Raw genomic sequence first — 18858 nt, 5'->3', positions numbered from 1 at the left:
ATTATTTTAGGTTAGAAAAATATATTTATCATTACAACAGAACTATTTTCTGAAGGCTCATGTTAAGCTGCGTGAATTTCTAAGGGTAGGTAGAACATGTTTGGTAAACAGGAGAAAAATATAATTTCGTTTACTGAACCAAGAAAAAGATTAAAAATATCTTTCTTATTGGTTAAATCTCATATCATTGTTCTGGTTAATGTTGATCACTTATAATAAATGACGACCTCGCTTATCACTCGGTGATCACATTCTGGTATATTTATTGTGGATTATAAGGTATTTTTGAAGCCTTCAGATTCATGTATTTATTGCCTCATTATTTAGTCTTGGATAATACAATTACAATTTATTAAAATTTACAGGCCTTAATTTTTGTGCATTCAAATTTATCTCTTAGTTTATCTTTAATTACCAGGGGGTCTGCGGCTTTTTTAGGTGGCAGGTAGTTAAACTGTCTACGTATATGTCTAAATAAAAGAAATATCTACTATATTTGCATAATTATATACTGCAGTCAGGCGCGTTTTACTCCGCACGCATTCTATTTGACAGCGTCAGGTATGAAACAAAATGAACGACACGATTTATTTGCGGCTTATCTATACATGTTACTAACAGTGTGTACGCTATAGGGAGATGGCTGTTGTAACAGCCAGAGAATCTAATTAGAGATTTGAATGAGCTCAGGGAACGATTTTCGTACTCCATTTTAGTTCTATAGTATTTTAAATTTATGAATTCTTAGTCAATTTCTACTTATAACCGAGAAATGCTAAAAACAAAGATTTTTGCGTGTCTTCCGTGCGGCTCCGTCCCTCGCAAGGGCCAATATTATCGCGTCTTGCAACGGCTACCAACTGACCACCTGCTGCACGCCATCGCCGTAATTCTACAACGGTGCGAGCACTCTTGCATTCTTGCCCGTCAACGTTCTACGTAGCCGACGTCTTCGCTTTGTGGAGCTTAGATCTGATGACTTCGGATGGTAACCTTCGAAAGCTATGGCGTGCGTCGCGTCACCCTTGTCAGTGACGCCCTCTTCCGTCCAAGCCCTCCTCCTAATTCCGGCTTCGTTGCTGGCGACCACATGAAACACGACCTGATGCCGCTACCAGCACTAACGGTTGCCTCGAAGACCTGCTTCTTGCGACGATTAGACCTCTAACCGACTTATCTTTTACCGTAATTTAACCAGTAACTAAAATTTAAAAAAAAAATGATAAAAAAATGAAAATAAGTCCTCGAATATGAGCTGGCCAGTGTCATGGTTAGGTCAGTTACACAAAGGTGGTCGAGCGCGCACTCCATCGAGGTCACTAACTTGTGAAAGACTAGACCGTTTTTTGGAGACTGAAATTATAACGGCTGGGGCCGTTATATCCCAATTGCCTTCTTGACCCTAACGATATATACCTCATATTACTACAGTCAGTAACAATAATACACGTTAAGTTTTTGCAAGTATATAACCGTTGTGCTATGCTCGTCGCAATAATGACAGGCAAAAGCTTTGTGAATACTACTGCAAACTGTGAGAAAGATGAAGCACATCCAAATAAATTTGTCTGAAATTATATTTACCCATAGTAAACGTAAGCCAGAACTGGCTTTGCTATTCTACGATAGGTTCATGAGATTTTTTTGTTATCGGCCCCCTTTAGCAATGGAAGTCCACCCACCTCCAATTGCGTTAATAGGTTAAGGGATCTTAATCCTATATGTCGTGAATAGGATTAACTGCGCGCGAGCAGGTGAAGTTTAGCTGCTCTTTATGTCTGCTCTGATAATGAAAGTTACTGATATATGCATACCATGGTATTAAATAAAAAAAAAAAAGTTTAAAAATCCAATAACTGATTTAGTAATAATAATAATAATAATAAATAACGAGATTCAAGGATTAAATTACCCAACATATGAGCTTCTTGAAGTATTTATTTTTAAGATTTGACTGAATTTAATTTTTAGTATAACTACTATGTTCTACGGTGTTGAACATCGAAATCCTTTAGCTGCCCAAAAGCAGTTTGTTGACACCGAACTCCTATCGAATTTCTTAAAAAAGTAACATTACTTCTGGTTAAAATCCTATATACAAGGGTATGGTAGAAGGAAATAATGGACCTTGTAATAAAGATCAAGAGCATTTTAGGATAGGCATACTTACAGTTATCCTAGAAGAACTTATTCTTTAATTACGATTTGGCTGGCGGTACCAATTATCTATAGGAAGTCCACCTATATGGTCCTCAATAAAGGATCGTCTTTGTTTTTTGGAGATCTACGCTTATCTAATATCGGTATTCGATCTCGAAAATGAAATACAGCCTTTACATTGTACTGGTTAAATCAATTTTCTCAGCTTGGTAATGAGTAAATAATTGCGGCACCGATCTCGCTACCCAGCTACTATTCCTAAACCCCTAAAGAGATACTAGTCAAATTAGACAAACCGGAATGTTTTGTCGGCAAACGTCGCTCGTTAGTACTTTCGCGCAAGTAAGTTCGCGACAAGACTCTCAGCGCATAGCAACCGCTCCCTGCTTTTACGAGCTTGTCGTATTTTTTCCGCAATTTATGAAGCTATAAATAATTTATTATTATTGTTATATTTCGTATCTTTTTTGCGATATGAATTTTAGAAGTAAGCTTGCGCAAGTAGTACTTTCAGGTGTTTTGTTTAGCGCAAAAGAATATGACAATACATTTATGACAAGAAACTTTGCCTGTTTTAAACATGCCCATATACCTTTCTGTGCTTAGCCCTTTCGATCTGATGGAGATGACGTCTTTGACCGAAGTATCGACAAGATAGTCTGCATCAATTTAGGTGGGTCAACTGAGGTATGATAAACCGGAAATGCAGGCTTTACCAGCCACACCTTGAAGCACCCAAGTGTATTCCAGAGATTTGTGCCCTTTGAAACTGCTACGGTATTGTAGAATAAATAGGCGTTAAAAATCTGTATATCATAGATTCAATTATATCCAGTGGGGGTAATAATAAACTGTGATGATATGTAATTCGAATAATGATATTTGCTGTTAAAACTACTACGTAAATGGTGGTCCTCCATACGAGTAGCACAGATGCCGATACACTTAGATAGCTTGCAGAATCTTCTTGAGGCATGCGTTTGGTTTCAGCGTTGCTTTCATATTAGTAAAGATCGTGATATGAGATAAGTAATCAAAGCTAGCCTCAAAGACATGACAAAGTGTAGTTTAGAGTCATGCTATGAGCTATGGCATTCGCTTGCAATAATCCTGAGCCGAGTAGATAAAAAATAATAATTATTTTAGATAAAAAAACGGAGCTGGCTTCATCCAAAGCATAACTGTGACTTCATCGAACTTCGATTACTTTTTATTTAGAATTATTACTTCGATTGTTCTAAATTAGTAGACATTTCAACAAGATAGCGGTGTTCCTCCGGCCGGTGATGCGCCAGTTTTTATTTTGATTTTTTTTTTTAACTTCAGTCGCAATGCAAAGCTTCAGCAAAAGAGTACACACTTCATTGGCATAAATGCCTACTGCAAGACAACCAGTTCGTGTGCTGAATAAGACGTATCTAAGATAGCTTTATTTAGGTCTAAAGTCTCGACAACTTGCCTAATATATGATATCGTACGTGATGTCGCGTCTATTTGACATTTGTTTAAAGGTACCCACAACGGACTCGAAAGTTCTGTTCGAAACAGGTTTTTCTGAGAAGGGCGCTCACGAACCAAATGCTACTTTCCCCAATTTCATTAACAATAATTTCAAGGTGATCTATTTGCAATACATCCTAGACATAGTTCCAAATAGAATGATTAAACCTCACTCTAGTGTTTTGACGATTTGTTGCATCTGATAACGTTTAAGATAGCCAATTCTTATAATGCTTTAATCAAATAATGAATTACGAATGCAAGGGTTATTCGAACCGGGACTTCTGGTAAGCACATCATCTTCGCTGTTATATTTCTGTATTGACCTTGTTGATTTTCACGATGAGTTGTATAAGCGGTATTAGCTCTTATGTATCAATTAATTAAAACATCTCATTATCATACCAGAAGCACTTCGGTTTTATCATAACTAATGGAGCCACTTGTCCTTTGTGTAGCAATTACAGCTCTATGAACTAGACGCTACCTGCAACTGGTACCTTTCATCCTTTGTGTACGCTACCTTTATTCGGCATTTCGAACCTTTGTCAGCGACGGGCCTGTTGTGCATTGACCTAAATGCTTTGAGTTTTATGTTCGGCACTGCTGTTAACTATACTGTTAGACGGCTGGCTCCCAGCACAAAACAAGGTGCGACTACGCCCTATACATGTACTGTTATGCCTTTCTAAGATTAGCAGTCAATACGTTACCAAGTAAGCTATCACGGGGTGCATTGATCAGCACCTACTAACCTAGATCCAACTGCCTCCTGCATAATCTTTGCTTTTGGAGGGTAACGGGGCAATCTGGTTACCATCAGTGCGCTGCTGATTCGGTAAAGATCATTAGCAGTAAACAAAAAAGTTATCTATATCACATCTATAGCTATATCAAAAAGATTATCAATATCAGCACTATTACTATGACGTTGACACACAGCACCCCTCCAAAAAACATAGTGGAAGACATAGTGGCCATAAAGAATAACAGACTAGATAGGCTTCAATAGTCAGATAGTTTGCCTTTCCACACGCACCCAGGATCGGACCCAGCCAAGTGCTCATTATAGGGCGACCAACAAACGCTTTGCCCCGTGCGTGTCTATAGCCAACACGCATGCACTGTTTCTGGACTAGATGGAGGAGTCAAGGCAGCGTTCGTAGCATCAGCAGCATCAGTATCAAAAATAATCGCAGTGGTGACCATGACACAGCCGCGGCGGCAGTGGCAGCTGTTCGCGGCGACGCCGTAGATTTGGTGGCGTCCGTCGATGGCGCCACCAGCCGCTGCCTCAGTGTACTCCCTCGTAAACCGCCCGGAGCTCGGTTTCCGTCGCATCCAACGAAGATCACCGGCATCATTTTTGCGGCCGCAGGCGCTGTATCTTTCGACGTATACCTGTCAACGTATCGCCGTATCGTAGCAGCAGCATCATTAAAAACAACGTAGAGCCAGGCAGAACTGCAGCGGACGCTGCCGAAAGGGTCCTGAGCGGCAGCAGTAGCAAAAAGAGCAACAGTGGCGATAAGGAGAGTCGCAGCAACCAACAGGGAGCGACGAACGCGGCTCCTGAACAAGAAGCAGAACTGGAACATGCATAGAACCTCACTAATAAACAGACATACACGCATAGAAATGACATAGGGAAAGAGTCTGGTGCTTGAGAATTTTTGCAAAATATTCGGAGAGATACTGGGGAGCCCTAGACAAAACAAGTTAAGCAGCTGACAACTTAATCATTGTGTTGACTGGAGAGGTACGGTCGTGTGGTCCTTCCCCTCAGGCTTGCACATTCACACAAAGAGAATCACTACGCAATCGTCGAATACGATAAGTAACATAACGAAGAACGCAGCGTGAACGTCAAATGCAATAATCTCATACAACAAAGTAACAGGGACGACAAAGCAAGCAAAGGCACGAGCTGTGTGCCTGATTTGAAGCTGACCCATTAAAGCTCTGTATAGAAAAAGCTGTCAGCAGTGTTGTTCGTTGACATCTTCGAGTGGTTGTTTCTTCCCTATTTGTGTGTCTGCGTGTCACGTTTTCTATATAGAGAAATCCAGTGGGTGAGCGTGTGTGCGTGTGTGTGTGCGAGTGCGTGTGTCTGCATGTATGTGTGTATGCGCCTCTATTGTTTGTCTTCGGCTCATTCAGTACATGCGGCACTTATGGTGACCGCAGCTGCTCTACCTATCGATCCACTTCGTTTGGTTGATGGACGGTGGCGCGCAGAGGTGGACTCCGGACATTCGAAAAAACGGCAACAAATACCCAGTGCAGTTCTAGTGTAAAGGCCGCACACCTGACAATCACAGTAGGTCTAAGCAGCTATTGTCCTCGCCAACGGGCTGGAACGGCCTAAAGCAAAACGTTGATGCCAGCAAAAACACTATTCCATCCTGTCTAGTAATACCTACCGATTAAACAGGCATTCGAGGTACGCGTAGAAACGATTTGAATCAAGTTTACCAGGTGCTGCATAATCGATGCATTAATATTCAGTTGCTGGTCCTGTTGACAGCACTCTCCCATCAGAGTCATTGTCACTCCATTACCTTCGTTCTGGAGATACTTTTAGTTGTCAAACAATATGGCTACTGCAATCGAGTTAGAAGGTAGTTCAGTGGCGTACCGGTATCAAACCTGGAATGCTCGTGTTGCCTATTTGCTGCGTGAGTGCATGTGAAGGACTCATGTGTTATCATTTCCGTGGACGGTGCGCGGTGGTAGAAAGGAACGGCCAAGCGTCATCGATTATCTATCTTTACAGAGAAAAGAACCGCCTCGGCAGACGTTCGTGAAAAATTCGAGAAAATAGAATATCATACACTACATGACGTGTATGTAATCCTGTATTTAGCTCAGCCAGCTTCGAAACTTTCAGTGAGCAAAGCGAAGCAGTGCGTTAGCCGATCAAATAGCTGAGCTCACTGGTTTTTCGACGAAACGAAGACCGCGACACCAATAGTCGATTGCACATCTCACTCAATCAACCATCTGAGCGACGCATACAAAGGTTAAAATCAGATTGACATCGATGGTAATAAGACGTAAACAGAACTACGAATAACAAATCGGAACGTCAAGGACGGGCAATACCTAACCGTATCTGTGTTCAAGTGACTTTGTGGCAACAGAACCCGTTCAGCGCGCCCAAAAGTCGGTCTCGTCAGCGCGTTCGATTGCATTCAGGAGAAGACATTGTTTGTATGATACCTCATTCCCACTCCACGCTATTCGATCTGGACATCAAGAAGAACACTATGACGAACAAAAACTTAAGTGTTTTCTTTCCTTATTGTTCGATCCCCGAAACGAATAGTCGGTATTTGTATTGATCTTGTGACCAAACCGAGAGAACAGAACCGTCTAAATACGTGCCTTGGCGTTTTACAAGGCGGTAGTTACTGCGCGGTCGTTCGGTTCCGTCTTAAGGAGTAAAGGAGTGCGTGATTGGATCACTTTGCTTACGAGCATATCTCTTGTCTGCGCCAGTAAACCACTACTGCAGCCGTGGTGTTTGCGTAACTCGGCTCCACAGACGGCCTGCTTGTCAGTCCAGCTGGTCAGCCAGTAATCGTAACGTGGTTAGTTTTCTTGTGGGTATTTATTTACTATAACCATGCTGTACTAAAGTGAGTGCAATGAGTGATATCGGCAGGTTATCGATTGATTCAATTGAGAAGGAATGGCGGGCACACGCTTAAAGCTGGGCTAATGGTGGTGGCAGGGGCAATGTTGGTTTCTTCAACACGTACATGAACAGACTGGCGACATAACCGCCAGTGACCTGTGGTCTTGTATTACTATCCGAATCCGTATCTGCCTATGTACATGTGTGTGAACGGATCAGCTGAAAGACTAAACCAAGCGTAGAATATATCATATTGGCCAATCAACTTACACGTTGCCAATCCAACATTTGACTGACATAAAGGCGTCGTCACACCACCGGATACGTCCATATATACACACACCCATTAGCAAGTAGACGTATCAGAAGGATCGTGTGCCAGCCTGCTATAGATACAGCACTGTGGACTATCTGTGGCTACCCGATATAACCGCCGCGATCACTGCCGTTGCCGGCTCGTCATCCGTGAAGTTCTCACATACATCGTTTTCGACGCTGAGTTGATGGACGAAGCTAAGTAGTGTCGCTGGACCGTATTTGTAAGCAGACGTCGCCAATAATCATCGGGTCCTATCTGGGCGGACTAGTGGTGTGTTGTTTTGGCGCACGCTGCTACTAAGCGAAAACCGACGACGTCACCTTGCGGCGGTAGATACACTCAAAAAGCCAATCCTTTGAAGTCTGCGTAGTAATACGCCAGCATCAGACACTGTCGTTGTGACAATGCAGGTAAGCTGAATTGTACGCGGTTTGTACTCGTATGAAATTCAACGAATTGGCCGGTAAAGATCAGTCTTTCTACAGTAAACAAATAGCCGAATCAAGCAAGCCCATACCGAGTACGGCGCTAGCTACTGAACTATGGTCCAATTGGATCAAACTGAATCCATTGTATCCGTGTATTTGTATTTGTGTAATAGTGTGCGCTCACTTTGATCAGAAGTGGGTGTCAACTTTTGTGCGATAACATTTGGTGCTGGTTTGTATTACGTTGTGGCTATTAATTTTGAATGGGAAATAGAGACGTTTAGCGTTTCTCGTTTTGTACGTTCAAGCCTGTTAAAGTGAGTTTTCCTACATTGGCAAATAACGTCGAGGATCCTTCGGGTGGCCTACTCCGTGCCTGCCGACGCCGTTCGTGCATATTTTGAGTTGAACGGCCGAGCAGTTCTTATATTACCATACAAATACGATTTCGAACAGTCGCGCGATTGATTGTTGCCCAGCGACGATTTCCTAGACTCTGCTCTGCTGCCCCGGTGAATTCATTCGAAAGGACCACAAATAAAGCTGAGGCAACATTACGCAACTGACCCTACGTTCATAAGCAACCGAAATGATCGTAATATAATATCAAATAACGACGACGGCGACAGCAATAGTAACAGCCGTTACTGTGTACCAATGACCTCTCCTGCCAGTCTGCATTGCTGGCAGAAACAGCACATCGACGTTATTTTAGAGACATCTGACGGCCTGCCAGAAAAGCTCCACTACCGCGAGACGACAGCCGATTAGATTCTTAGACACAATAGAAACGACAGTGGTTACGAGGCGGTCAGCGTTTATAAAAACGTTAAAAACAGGTCAACTACCAATCGGATTAGACGTTCACGGACGCCGGACAATTTGCGTCCGGGATACATTCAGGCACAATATCCCCGGCGGCCACTGCGGCGAGAGCTAACTGAAAAGTTACCCTGACAGACTCCTCTATACAGGTAAAAATCAGTTTCAGGTAAAGCTTGACAACGAAATTGCACTAACGATCTAGCCATACATATTTGTTCGAATATAATATGTAGCTGTGAAATTTAAACGGGTGGATCGTTACGTATCAAATGTCGTTCTGGGTCAGAAAGTGTGCGAACAGGAAAAGTCAAATAGTGTAGGTAGAATATGAATAGCAGCGAAGCAATAACTAGTCAAAACGGCCGGACTGCCCCATTCGCTTATACAGAAACATTATTATCAGTTAGCTGTCCAGGTGTTTATAAATATGTGGCGAAGCTCTATACGGATATACAGTACCATCCCAAATGCTATACATATTTTCATTAAGCTAATCCATACCATTAGCTAGGCCCTTTCACAGCAAATACTGTGTAACATCTCCTTGCTGTATTGAAGTACCGTATTCCGTAAACCACAACTACTGTTATTGGGTATAGGACAATACTCAGCACGGAATCGGTTGAATCAGCGATCCAGTCAATCGGCCTATTTTTCTGTGCCCAGATTGACGATTCTTCCGGGTGTGCTTGTGGCTCGTAGCTATTTTTGACATCAAACAAATCCAGTAATTGCGAGCGATATTTTGGAGTGGTTTCGCGCGAAGGCAAGGTGATAGTGTTCAATTTCTCTTGTTCTGTTGTTTTGCTTCCTTTTATGGTTCAAAACGATGTAGAATATAGTTTATGAGTGATCTGTGATCCATATCTTTTCAATGTATGCCAACATTTCCTAAGCAATAAAACTAGGCTACCTAGGCACGACTGAACTAACGATTAACAATAGTACATGACTTCAGGTGTTTTCTACAGCAGCTCATTACTTCTCGCTGCAGAAGTTCCTCGACGCTCCAACCATAAATATATGAAAGCAGAATTGCACGAAAACAATGCAGCAAACGTGCACCGGAAGCGTTTAATCGCTGCATTAACTAATTCGTATCGCCATATTTATCAAATATAGGCTAAATAGTATGTAACCGCTGAATCGCAACATTGAAACTTCAAAAATTTAATCGATTTTTGTGCTCGCTCGGCTTCGCCAATTTGTGAAACTGGAACTTTGTTCCATTTTTCCATAGTGTTGTCTAGTAGTAAGGTATTAATTGCATTACGTTTGGTTAACTCGATCCAAGGAAATCGATTCTGAATTCGGACCGCTGATACCACAGTATTCAGACTATAAGCGAAAGGTCTTTGACAGGCGAACAACGTAATACTGATAACATGCTCATTGGTCGTCAGAATTATCGTTCATTATCAACCGACCTCCAATCTTTTTTTTGGCCGAGTAAATAAAATCATTTTCTGTTTAGGCAATTTATTTTTTCGACTATGGTGCTATAGAAACTTTGCGTCGTATTATTAGTCCGACTGACGGGAATACAGAGATTGAACTTCGCCCATTCGACCCTAGTCCATTTGGCGCATTAAAGCCTCCATCGACTTTCGACTTGGTGTCAGGCGTCTGACCTATTACCCTTTGTGTACAAAAAAAGTAGCGATCCTAATTAATAGTACTATGCCATAATACTGAATACTGGGTGCGCACAAACTGTTATGTATAATTGCAAAAATTAATATCATCATTCCTATATATACTATAAATGGCTATCTGAACTCTAGTCTATGGGTCTTAACATACACGAGTTTATATGAGTTGACTATGAAACATCTCGATCAAAATTGACGACTGAATCGATACAGAAGCAACACATGGGAATAGTCCTTATAACTGACCTTATAGAAGGTTGGAGAGATAAGTAGCCGGCATAACAAGCAGGTCTACAGTCGGCCATCTAGGACTGCAATCGACCTTCTTCCAGTTACCGACATAAGCTGCTTTTGTCGTTTGAGCTGATACCCGAATTAAGACAATAGCGAGTTTGATTTCTATTTGGGGTCTATTATCATTGCTTTTGTCAGCTGTGGTTTTTTTCTGTTATTAATCTATGGTATCACACAGATGTTGATGCCTATTTGTACTAATTTATAAAGACTTTTTATAGTTACACGTAATGTGGTATTTATACATCATCGAAAAAGTGAGCTCCGTGTTGTTCTATTTCAACCAGGCGCTCGGTCGTCCAGAAGCAGTGCATCGACGGCATCTTCATCGCGCTCGTTCAGAAAAAAACTAAGCACAGTCTACTTACGATTCTTGAAATTTGATCGAGAACAGATTTATATCAGAAAACCATTCCCTATTGTAATCGACATTTGTTCAGTTCTATGCCGATGCATTTATAGTTGAGCGATGGATACGCGTGCGCAATAAATGTACTTCGATCGAACATACTCCATCTCATCAAATAATATAAGCCATAAACAGTGCTTCGTGATGGTCAATCTCACATGACTCATATGTCGTCCGTTATCAACTGAAAAATTCCCGCTGCTAGAAATATATAGAGGCCAGCGCTGTTTAAACACATACGTTTCCTATTGTATGTGCTTATAGAGATTTTCATTTTCTTATTTATATAGTGACTGGCTACGACCAACGCAAACTTATTTAGGCTTGCTTTATTTGGCCGAAATCGACAAAAATTCCGTGGCGTTTTCTTAGATGAAAACGCGTGACGCTTCCCCGAAACGTTCACCGGCGCCGCGCATCTAAAATATAATGCCTGAGAAACCAGTAATAAAGTAAACAGTGATAAACTCGGCAACATCAGCTGATTCTGGAATATGCTATTAAGCAGAATTCAGTGTCTACAGGAATGAGATGCATAAATAAGGCTCTGGCCGGTGCCAATTTCCCTCTGAAGTTAGTTCCTTCTAGTTGAACTAAAGCTTCTTTGTTAAACGTTATAATAGTAGTATACTTTTTACTCACGGTTGCTAAATTGTCGAAAATACCTTTTAACATTTCTGAGCCAATCTATTGGCGATATTATACCTATTACTATTATCGTTGTAGCTAAGATGAAGCTTCTATAACAAAAGGACCTGATTAAATCATCTTATTGAACACATCAGGATACCCCTCTGTGCCGCTAATGCATTCCTTCTGTCAGAAGTATCATTGTCTATTCTTGTTGACATCAGTCGAGCAATGTCGGCAAAATCAATAAATTCGAATAAGCGGTTTCCTTGAAACAGTCTCTTTTCATTTAGCGGATAAACGTCCGTACATCGCCCAAACAGCCTCGTATATGTCTAGGAATGTAAATGATAAAAAAGGACGAGTCTGGTCAACTCGTTGAGATTTTTTGTTTTTTAATCAAATAAGTTATACAACATTACATATATATATTGTCGCTTGGGGCGTCTATAAGTATGCTGGCCCAGCGATAGGATTCGTTTTTTTCTTTCTCTGAGTAGGCTCACCTGGCGTCATAAATAAAAAAAACTTAACCGGGCTAACCGGTCAAGGTCGGACCGACATGCAACGTACGCACGTCGGTCCGGTTGACTCGATTTACGAGTGTCAGTGACACGTCAGCCGAGGCCGACTATATAAATGTCAATATAGAACTACACGAGAAATTTAAGGGCATTATTCCGTTACCATCGAACCTACTGAAACTTCTTCTGTAACTGTTTCAATTGTGTTGGGCCCATATCAACGATTTATGAAAAAAAAAAGATATTTATATAATAATTAAATGTAAATTTTCGATGGCGTGGACTTCGAGAGCGATGTCATAACGTTTCAGTATATGAATTACTAAAATGCAAACGACCAGATCTAAGAGGTCCGGAACTGTCGGGTGGTGCCTCTCTCTTTATCGTAAAAGTTCATCTCTGTTGATGATGACCGTATTGAGAAAGCGGTGCAGAAAAAGTTCACCCTCACTGGAATGAAATATCATTTTCAAATAATATTGGCACGCACCTGTGGTCCGCGCAGAGCGAATCTACCCCGCACACCTTTTCTAGAAGCCTAAGTACGTTGAATCGCAGTTGAATTAATCAGCTATATATAGCTTTTTTCTTGGAAGATTATGTATAATATAGGACTTCTGCAAATCTGATCTGAAGTTCGTATCTTTCAGGCAAGGTTAATCTGTGGACCTAGAAAACAAGTATATACAAATAAAAAATAGTAAACTACTAGTAGCTACAGGTGTCTGCAATAAATGTGTGACCCATTTATTTGTGAAGTTGATTTGTGTATCCATGTTTCAGATAATGTCGACTTCCTGTTATTCCAGGGCTTTGTAGTAGGCCAAATAGCTTGTAAATGTCTAAAACGTACGGTTGTTTGCATTATGTATTATAGCGCTAGTTACGATATTGGTCGCGTTCACCAATCAGACACAGGTGAATCGACTTAATGTATGAGTGTGTCACCTAATCGGCTGATTCTGGACCTTTGACCTCCCTGCTATCGGGATGTGAATGCAGTCGGGATCAATGTGATGAATTGTAGTTGCTTGAGGCCACTGCAGTCAAGTGATCGTTATGTCCAACTGCAAACTCCATTACAATTGGCCAAGGGAAAGTAGTACTACACGAAAGCACTCTCCTAAACCTTTCGTATGCTTATCGGCACGGTATGAAGGTTACGTACATGGATCCCGTTGTACACCTCCACACAGACCCTTCGCAAAAAAGACATGCATATAGACTCCTAAACGCCGTCTGCTGGGTTATTACATCGAAAACGCAAATCGCAACTGGATGTCCGCACTTATCGATCTTCGTTTATAATAATCTCCGTAGACAAATATGTTAAGCGTATTGTAATTGGCCGGTCATTGGTGGTATGGAAGAGCAAAGCGATGACAAGCTTTTTGAGCTGCTGCGTCTGGTAGCGAAGCTAAAGTATTTTCTTCAAACGTCGAAACACAGTATTAACTTTTACCGAAAAGCGTGCGAACACCTTACGACACCAACTTGAGTGAGAAGTTGTTATAGATGTACCTTATCAAACTTATTACCTCACAATCCAATCAATGAATTTTTAGCCGTTGTCCTATACAACAGAGAATTAATTATCAAGACAGGAAATAAAACGAGCAATAAAAGTGGCTGCTATAGACGAATGCCATTCTGAAAAAGAACATAAACGGGTCAGCTTTAAACGAGTTTGAATGTATATAACATCATATAAATGTTAAATGGATAGCAAAGTGATTTTACCATTTGACTCGTGGCATTTCCGCGCATGAAAAGCAAACCGTCGTGATAACGTTTGCCGTAAGTAATGTGGGTCTATGATGACTGCTGTAGAAAATAATTTCGCGTCAGCTGGAAGTGCTGATATAGAACGTAGTTTAGCATAAAAAAAAAAAAAGAAAACTGCTATTATTATCGTTCGTGGTGCAGTGTGGCTAGTGAAAATAAGCATTTGTTTCATTCCAAAAGTTGTTGAATTTTGAGATGTGATTTCCATAAACACCGGGCAATTACGCTGACCATTGTATCTTTTTCTCATATTCCACCGGTCTTATTTTTGTCACCGTTACGTTAAACAATCGCAAATAAATTTGAACCAAAAGGAGACATAACATTGCCTGTACTCAAGAGGCGGCAAGTTTCAGTTAACTGCCGACCGTCAGGCCTTGAAACTTGTTTCGATTTGTATATGCTCCGAAGGATGCATATTTGTGCTCCTAAATCAAAGGAAATATTTTCTTTACTGCTATCTCAATGCTATGTAGACATATAACGGCATACTCAGGGAACGTTGTGTACCAGACAGAGAGGTCATCAGGAATGGAAAATAAGTTCTTCGTTCTTTCGTTTAGAAAATATTTAGTTGGAGTCAGCACAGTTTGGTCTTCTGCTGTTGTTTTTTTGTTTGTTTTTATAGTAAATATTTTAATAGTTATTTGCAGGCCTCTTGCGGTATTAACTTAGTCGCATATCGCGCGGAGCTGACAATGTTTTTATTTTAGGAGATTTTCTGCGAAGTTACCTTCTGGGTTGTATTATGATGATAATTCGTCGTCGCGTTTTATACGTTCTGTCGAAAACAAACTGAGCTGGTTGCCACGTTCAAACTTCGTCACCACCTGAAACACGCCTTTATGACATCTTTGCTCATTTTACGTCTGTTATCTTGATTAATCGGCTGTAATATCTGGGCGCGCTTAAGTGAGAAACACCATTGTAAAGAGCGCTTAAGGAGTTCATACGTATGTAATGAAGTGAATAAGCTCAGACGTATACAACGACTCGACGTAGTAGCACTTGCCTCAACCGGGCAACAAACACGTGTTTGTCGACATTACCAATTTTGTGCGCTGGCAAAATTCCTAAGAAAATTTATCTAACTTAGAAGCAAGTGATCATCCTGTGACTCGGTAGGCCCCTTGGATACTACCGTTTCGCTTTGGCTCAGAGCTCCTTAGGGCGATACGCTCGTCAGGATAGTGAGCTGGGTGGGATGAATATGAATCGAGGCAAACGCCACTAGAGACTCCGTTTTGCAACATTGGTTAGACCACAATAAGTTAGTACCTTGTTTCTTTAATTTTGGCTGTTTGTTATTAGAGATTTATTTTATTGCAGTCTATAGTAGTATTTCTACTGCCCAAGGAAGTTCCAACAACCGTATACGAACTTAAGCATTAAGGCCATGAGCGCATCGCGTATTCACCAAAACGCAGACCATATCTGTGGTAAAAGCTACCGGCCAACCAATCCAGTTCTGCTCTGGCCTAAATAAACTGGTTAAAGCATTTGTGGGCGAGCGACTTTACAAGATCTTTGCGAAAAAAAGAGTAAGATAGTATAAATATGGTGCATTTACGATGAGTGCTAACTGTCAGAAGAAGAAGACAATTCTTGACCCTTTTTTAGTTTGTTATTCACAAAGACCCCAAAGGCTGTAGAGCAAAACTTCTTGTTGAAATACTGGGCTATGGATCGCAAGTGACGCACGGGCATGCAGAGTTGGCGATCCGTGCTCTGTCCTAGCAAGTCTAAACCATTTCAGGACATGACTCAATTTCCATTAGCCAATGCATCCTAAAAGACATGAACGTTGTTTTCCCTGCTTTTTTGCATTTGTGTTAGATTATTTCGTAGCATGCGCGCTAAAGGGCTCACAGGATCTTGTCATAATTCAGGTGTTTGTGTCTCTGAATATACAACGCAAAATCGAAATACTATTGAACAGTTTCAAGATGTTTCTACACCTACATAAAGCACTTATACAGCCTTACAGTACGTTCTGTATCAGAATATGTGTGTGTGTTGTGTTCGATTATATGGATCTGTTATAATTTTTGATATGCTTTTCCACGTGTTTGATGCATTTCGGCTAGCTTGCTCTTTTCGGACCGTCAAGGCCTCTTGTGAGTATATAGAGGAAAATCTATGGATGTATGGTCGTTTATCCACAACCAACGAAACAATGGCCGAACAGGAAATATTTCCTCATCAGGAAGTTATAACCGGAACAGATTTAGATTTATCCTTACGAAACGTGAGCCTTTTCTTGTTGTTTTTGTTCGTGTCTTTTCTGCTGTTTTGAAAAAGCTGCGAGCCGATGAATCATTACGGATCAGATTAATGTTCGGGTAAACACAGTAGAGACTGTTTATATGCAGTATATACGTCGGATAATCGAGTGCATTAAAGGCATATTTGGGACGGCAATTTCCTCGACTCCTTTTCGTAGGACAAAAATGTCGACGACCGGGTGAATCACCTCATCAACGTCATTCAGGTCCGTCATCGGTCCCATGAAGAACAGCGGAGCCTATTTTACGTAAGATTGCAAATAGAAACATTAAAGGTTTACTAGTCGAGATTAATTAAGGCAGATAATGTTACCCTCGCGTATGCATATAATGTGCCTAGAAACTTATTTTGAAGATATGGAACTGCATAAAAAACGAGACGAATATTGTTTCAAAAAATCTGCAATTTTCCTTCTTACCACACACCTGCCAATCTATAAAAAAAAATCAGTCGACTTTTTAATTTTCACTTGAATGCATCCTAATAAGAGAGAGTATGATTTTTCAAGTGGGCCAGAACACACTGTTTTTTGAAATCAACGGGTGGACTTCATCAGGTAATCTATAGTGAACCTAACACCACATTATTTATACCAATTTTTTATATCGTCGAACACAGTTATATTGTAAAAAACCACAGCACGTTAACTTCGCTTTGCCGGAAAGAAAATTGAATTCCAGCGCTTCAAGCTCGTTGCTAGCTAGCGAGCTTCTGGACCAGATTTTAAATCAGCAGGTATTATTACATCCTTTAATTACTTTTGTGATATAATACATGTCTCTGACGAGACGCTGATTCAAAATGACTTGTATCTAAAGCATATATTCAAGTAGATATCCCTCAGCTGATGACTGGTGACTATTAGATAACAAACCATTATAGAATAAACGAATTTCAAAAGGGCTCCTACTAGCCTAATTCTGGCCTGACGTAAAATCCGATTCAAAATACGTCTATAGTGTGAAGTAGTAAACCTGCGAAAAAGAATGAAAGACTATTTGAATTGTAGTTATGCTTTTTTCGTAGCGTACAGCTACTGAGACGGAGCTTAAAGTGAGGAAGGGGTTTCATTTGCTGCGGATTGATTGTTAAAGCTATTGCGAAAGATCTAATTCAGCCAGGTTTCTTCTCGGAGGGCGGAGCCTACATAAGAATTTTCGAAGGCACACACCGCCACGGGTACGTTAATGTTGTAATTATTCTAAAGGTCAACCTTTAATGGCATTATTTTCGCTATGGAATTAGTTGACTGTTTATCATTTGAGCCATCTATAGAATCAATGTGTGTGATACATCTATAAAGTGTTGCATTTGCCTACACTATTCAGCTGTAGAGGGCTCTGTGATCACCGACATCGAGTATCCGGAGTGCCGTCGCCAATGGAAGAATAGTAAACAAAGGATGACAGTGTTTATGGAGGAAGTGGGGGCGGAGTTGGTTTTCCATCATCAACAGGCCGTCCACACATCCGTCGCCACAACAACCCTAGGTGAACTTAAAGCTTGAGAAGACTTAATCCCTGGGATCACATTAGTGAATTAGTAACACCATTAACCAGAAAGTAACACTGGTTTTTTCTATGTACTCGAAATATCTGGAGACTATCTTAGAGTTCTTATGTAACGTTGATTTGAACAACTGCGCGTTTGAAGCTTTCAAGTTTGATTTAAACTATTGCCACAATTTTTAAACACCATTTGTAAATAGAACGCTGCCGTAATGATCCAAGTATTTACAATTCTTCTACTGTTTGATAGCGGGGATGCGTCCTATTACTCAAGTAAAATGTGATACACATACTTCACTTGTATCAGTGAGTATTGGGCTAGATATATATCTAGCCCAATAGGTATATATATATATATATATATATACCGACAGTTTGCAATAGTCTTAATAAAATAAAAAAAAAGCAAAGGGATTAAAGGTAGCTATATAGTGTTAGAAGATATATTTTTGAAGGGACATCGTTTATTATTGGGCATGTCCGACCAAACTTTGCTCTTAGTATGATGCCACGTAAGAATCTGATTTAGCTATAGATTAATTGGCTTCTTGATGGGCTGCGGTGCCAGGCTAATATTGCTGTTGAAAATATAAAACTCGCAGCAGCGGCAGGAAGGCAGACGTTTTTACGTTCGTTGCGAAATTTAACTTCAAAACAATAAGCCTCTATGTATGCGCCTATCACGCTCACAAGAGCCACTAGGGTAATGGAAAGTTAAATAATACGTCGCACTACTTCTGCATGTTAGGAAAATATTTCCCGTCCTACTCAGCTCCACGTACGGAAACACCCAGTCATACATCATAATGTAATTATCAAATTGGTTCTCAAAACGAGAACGCAAGCCGAACTACTGCAGTTCTGTATATTTTCATTCATTTTTTGGGTCCAGCACTTG

At 40.7% G+C, this 18858-nt stretch overlaps 2 protein-coding genes and 1 long non-coding RNA gene across 10 annotated transcripts in view; 2 read left to right on the top strand and 1 right to left on the bottom strand.

The window, feature by feature from the left end:
• Positions 1 to 232: 232 nt before the first annotated feature.
• On the bottom strand, positions 233 to 4407 carry LOC111273787 (uncharacterized). Its single transcript, XR_002688029.2, has 2 exons — positions 4184 to 4407; positions 233 to 1201 (listed from the first exon to the last, which is right to left on the bottom strand). It is a non-coding gene; the product is annotated as an uncharacterized LOC111273787 (long non-coding RNA).
• A 3488-nt stretch (positions 4408 to 7895) lies between these two features.
• The window catches only part of LOC111273783 (neuronal calcium sensor 2), a 46551-nt gene continuing 35588 nt past the window's right edge, over positions 7896 to 18858 (top strand). For 2 of the 5 annotated variants that reach the window (XM_086973628.1, XM_022855730.2), the window contains exon 1: positions 8932 to 9021. The gene's annotated coding sequence lies outside the window, so the exon portion shown is untranslated. Of the gene's footprint in view, positions 8030 to 8880; positions 9022 to 18858 lie in introns of those variants that run through there. The other 3 variants (XM_086973629.1, XM_022855731.2, XM_086973627.1) reach the window with 3 other exon arrangements.
• Positions 7916 to 18858, top strand: part of Nca (neurocalcin homolog) — a 66898-nt gene continuing 55955 nt past the window's right edge. For 3 of the 4 annotated variants that reach the window (XM_022855727.2, XM_022855729.2, XM_022855728.2), the window contains exon 1: positions 8881 to 9021. The gene's annotated coding sequence lies outside the window, so the exon portion shown is untranslated. Of the gene's footprint in view, positions 8030 to 8880; positions 9022 to 18858 lie in introns of those variants that run through there. The other variant, XM_086973626.1, reaches the window with a different exon arrangement.

This window comes from Varroa jacobsoni, unplaced genomic scaffold, assembly GCF_002532875.2.
Source record: "Varroa jacobsoni isolate VJ856 unplaced genomic scaffold, vjacob_1.0 scaffold_226, whole genome shotgun sequence".
In the NCBI taxonomy this organism is placed as follows: domain Eukaryota; kingdom Metazoa; phylum Arthropoda; class Arachnida; order Mesostigmata; family Varroidae; genus Varroa; species Varroa jacobsoni.
The sequence above is the reverse complement of the archived record's forward strand: the minus strand, read 5'-3'. Positions and strand labels throughout refer to the sequence as shown.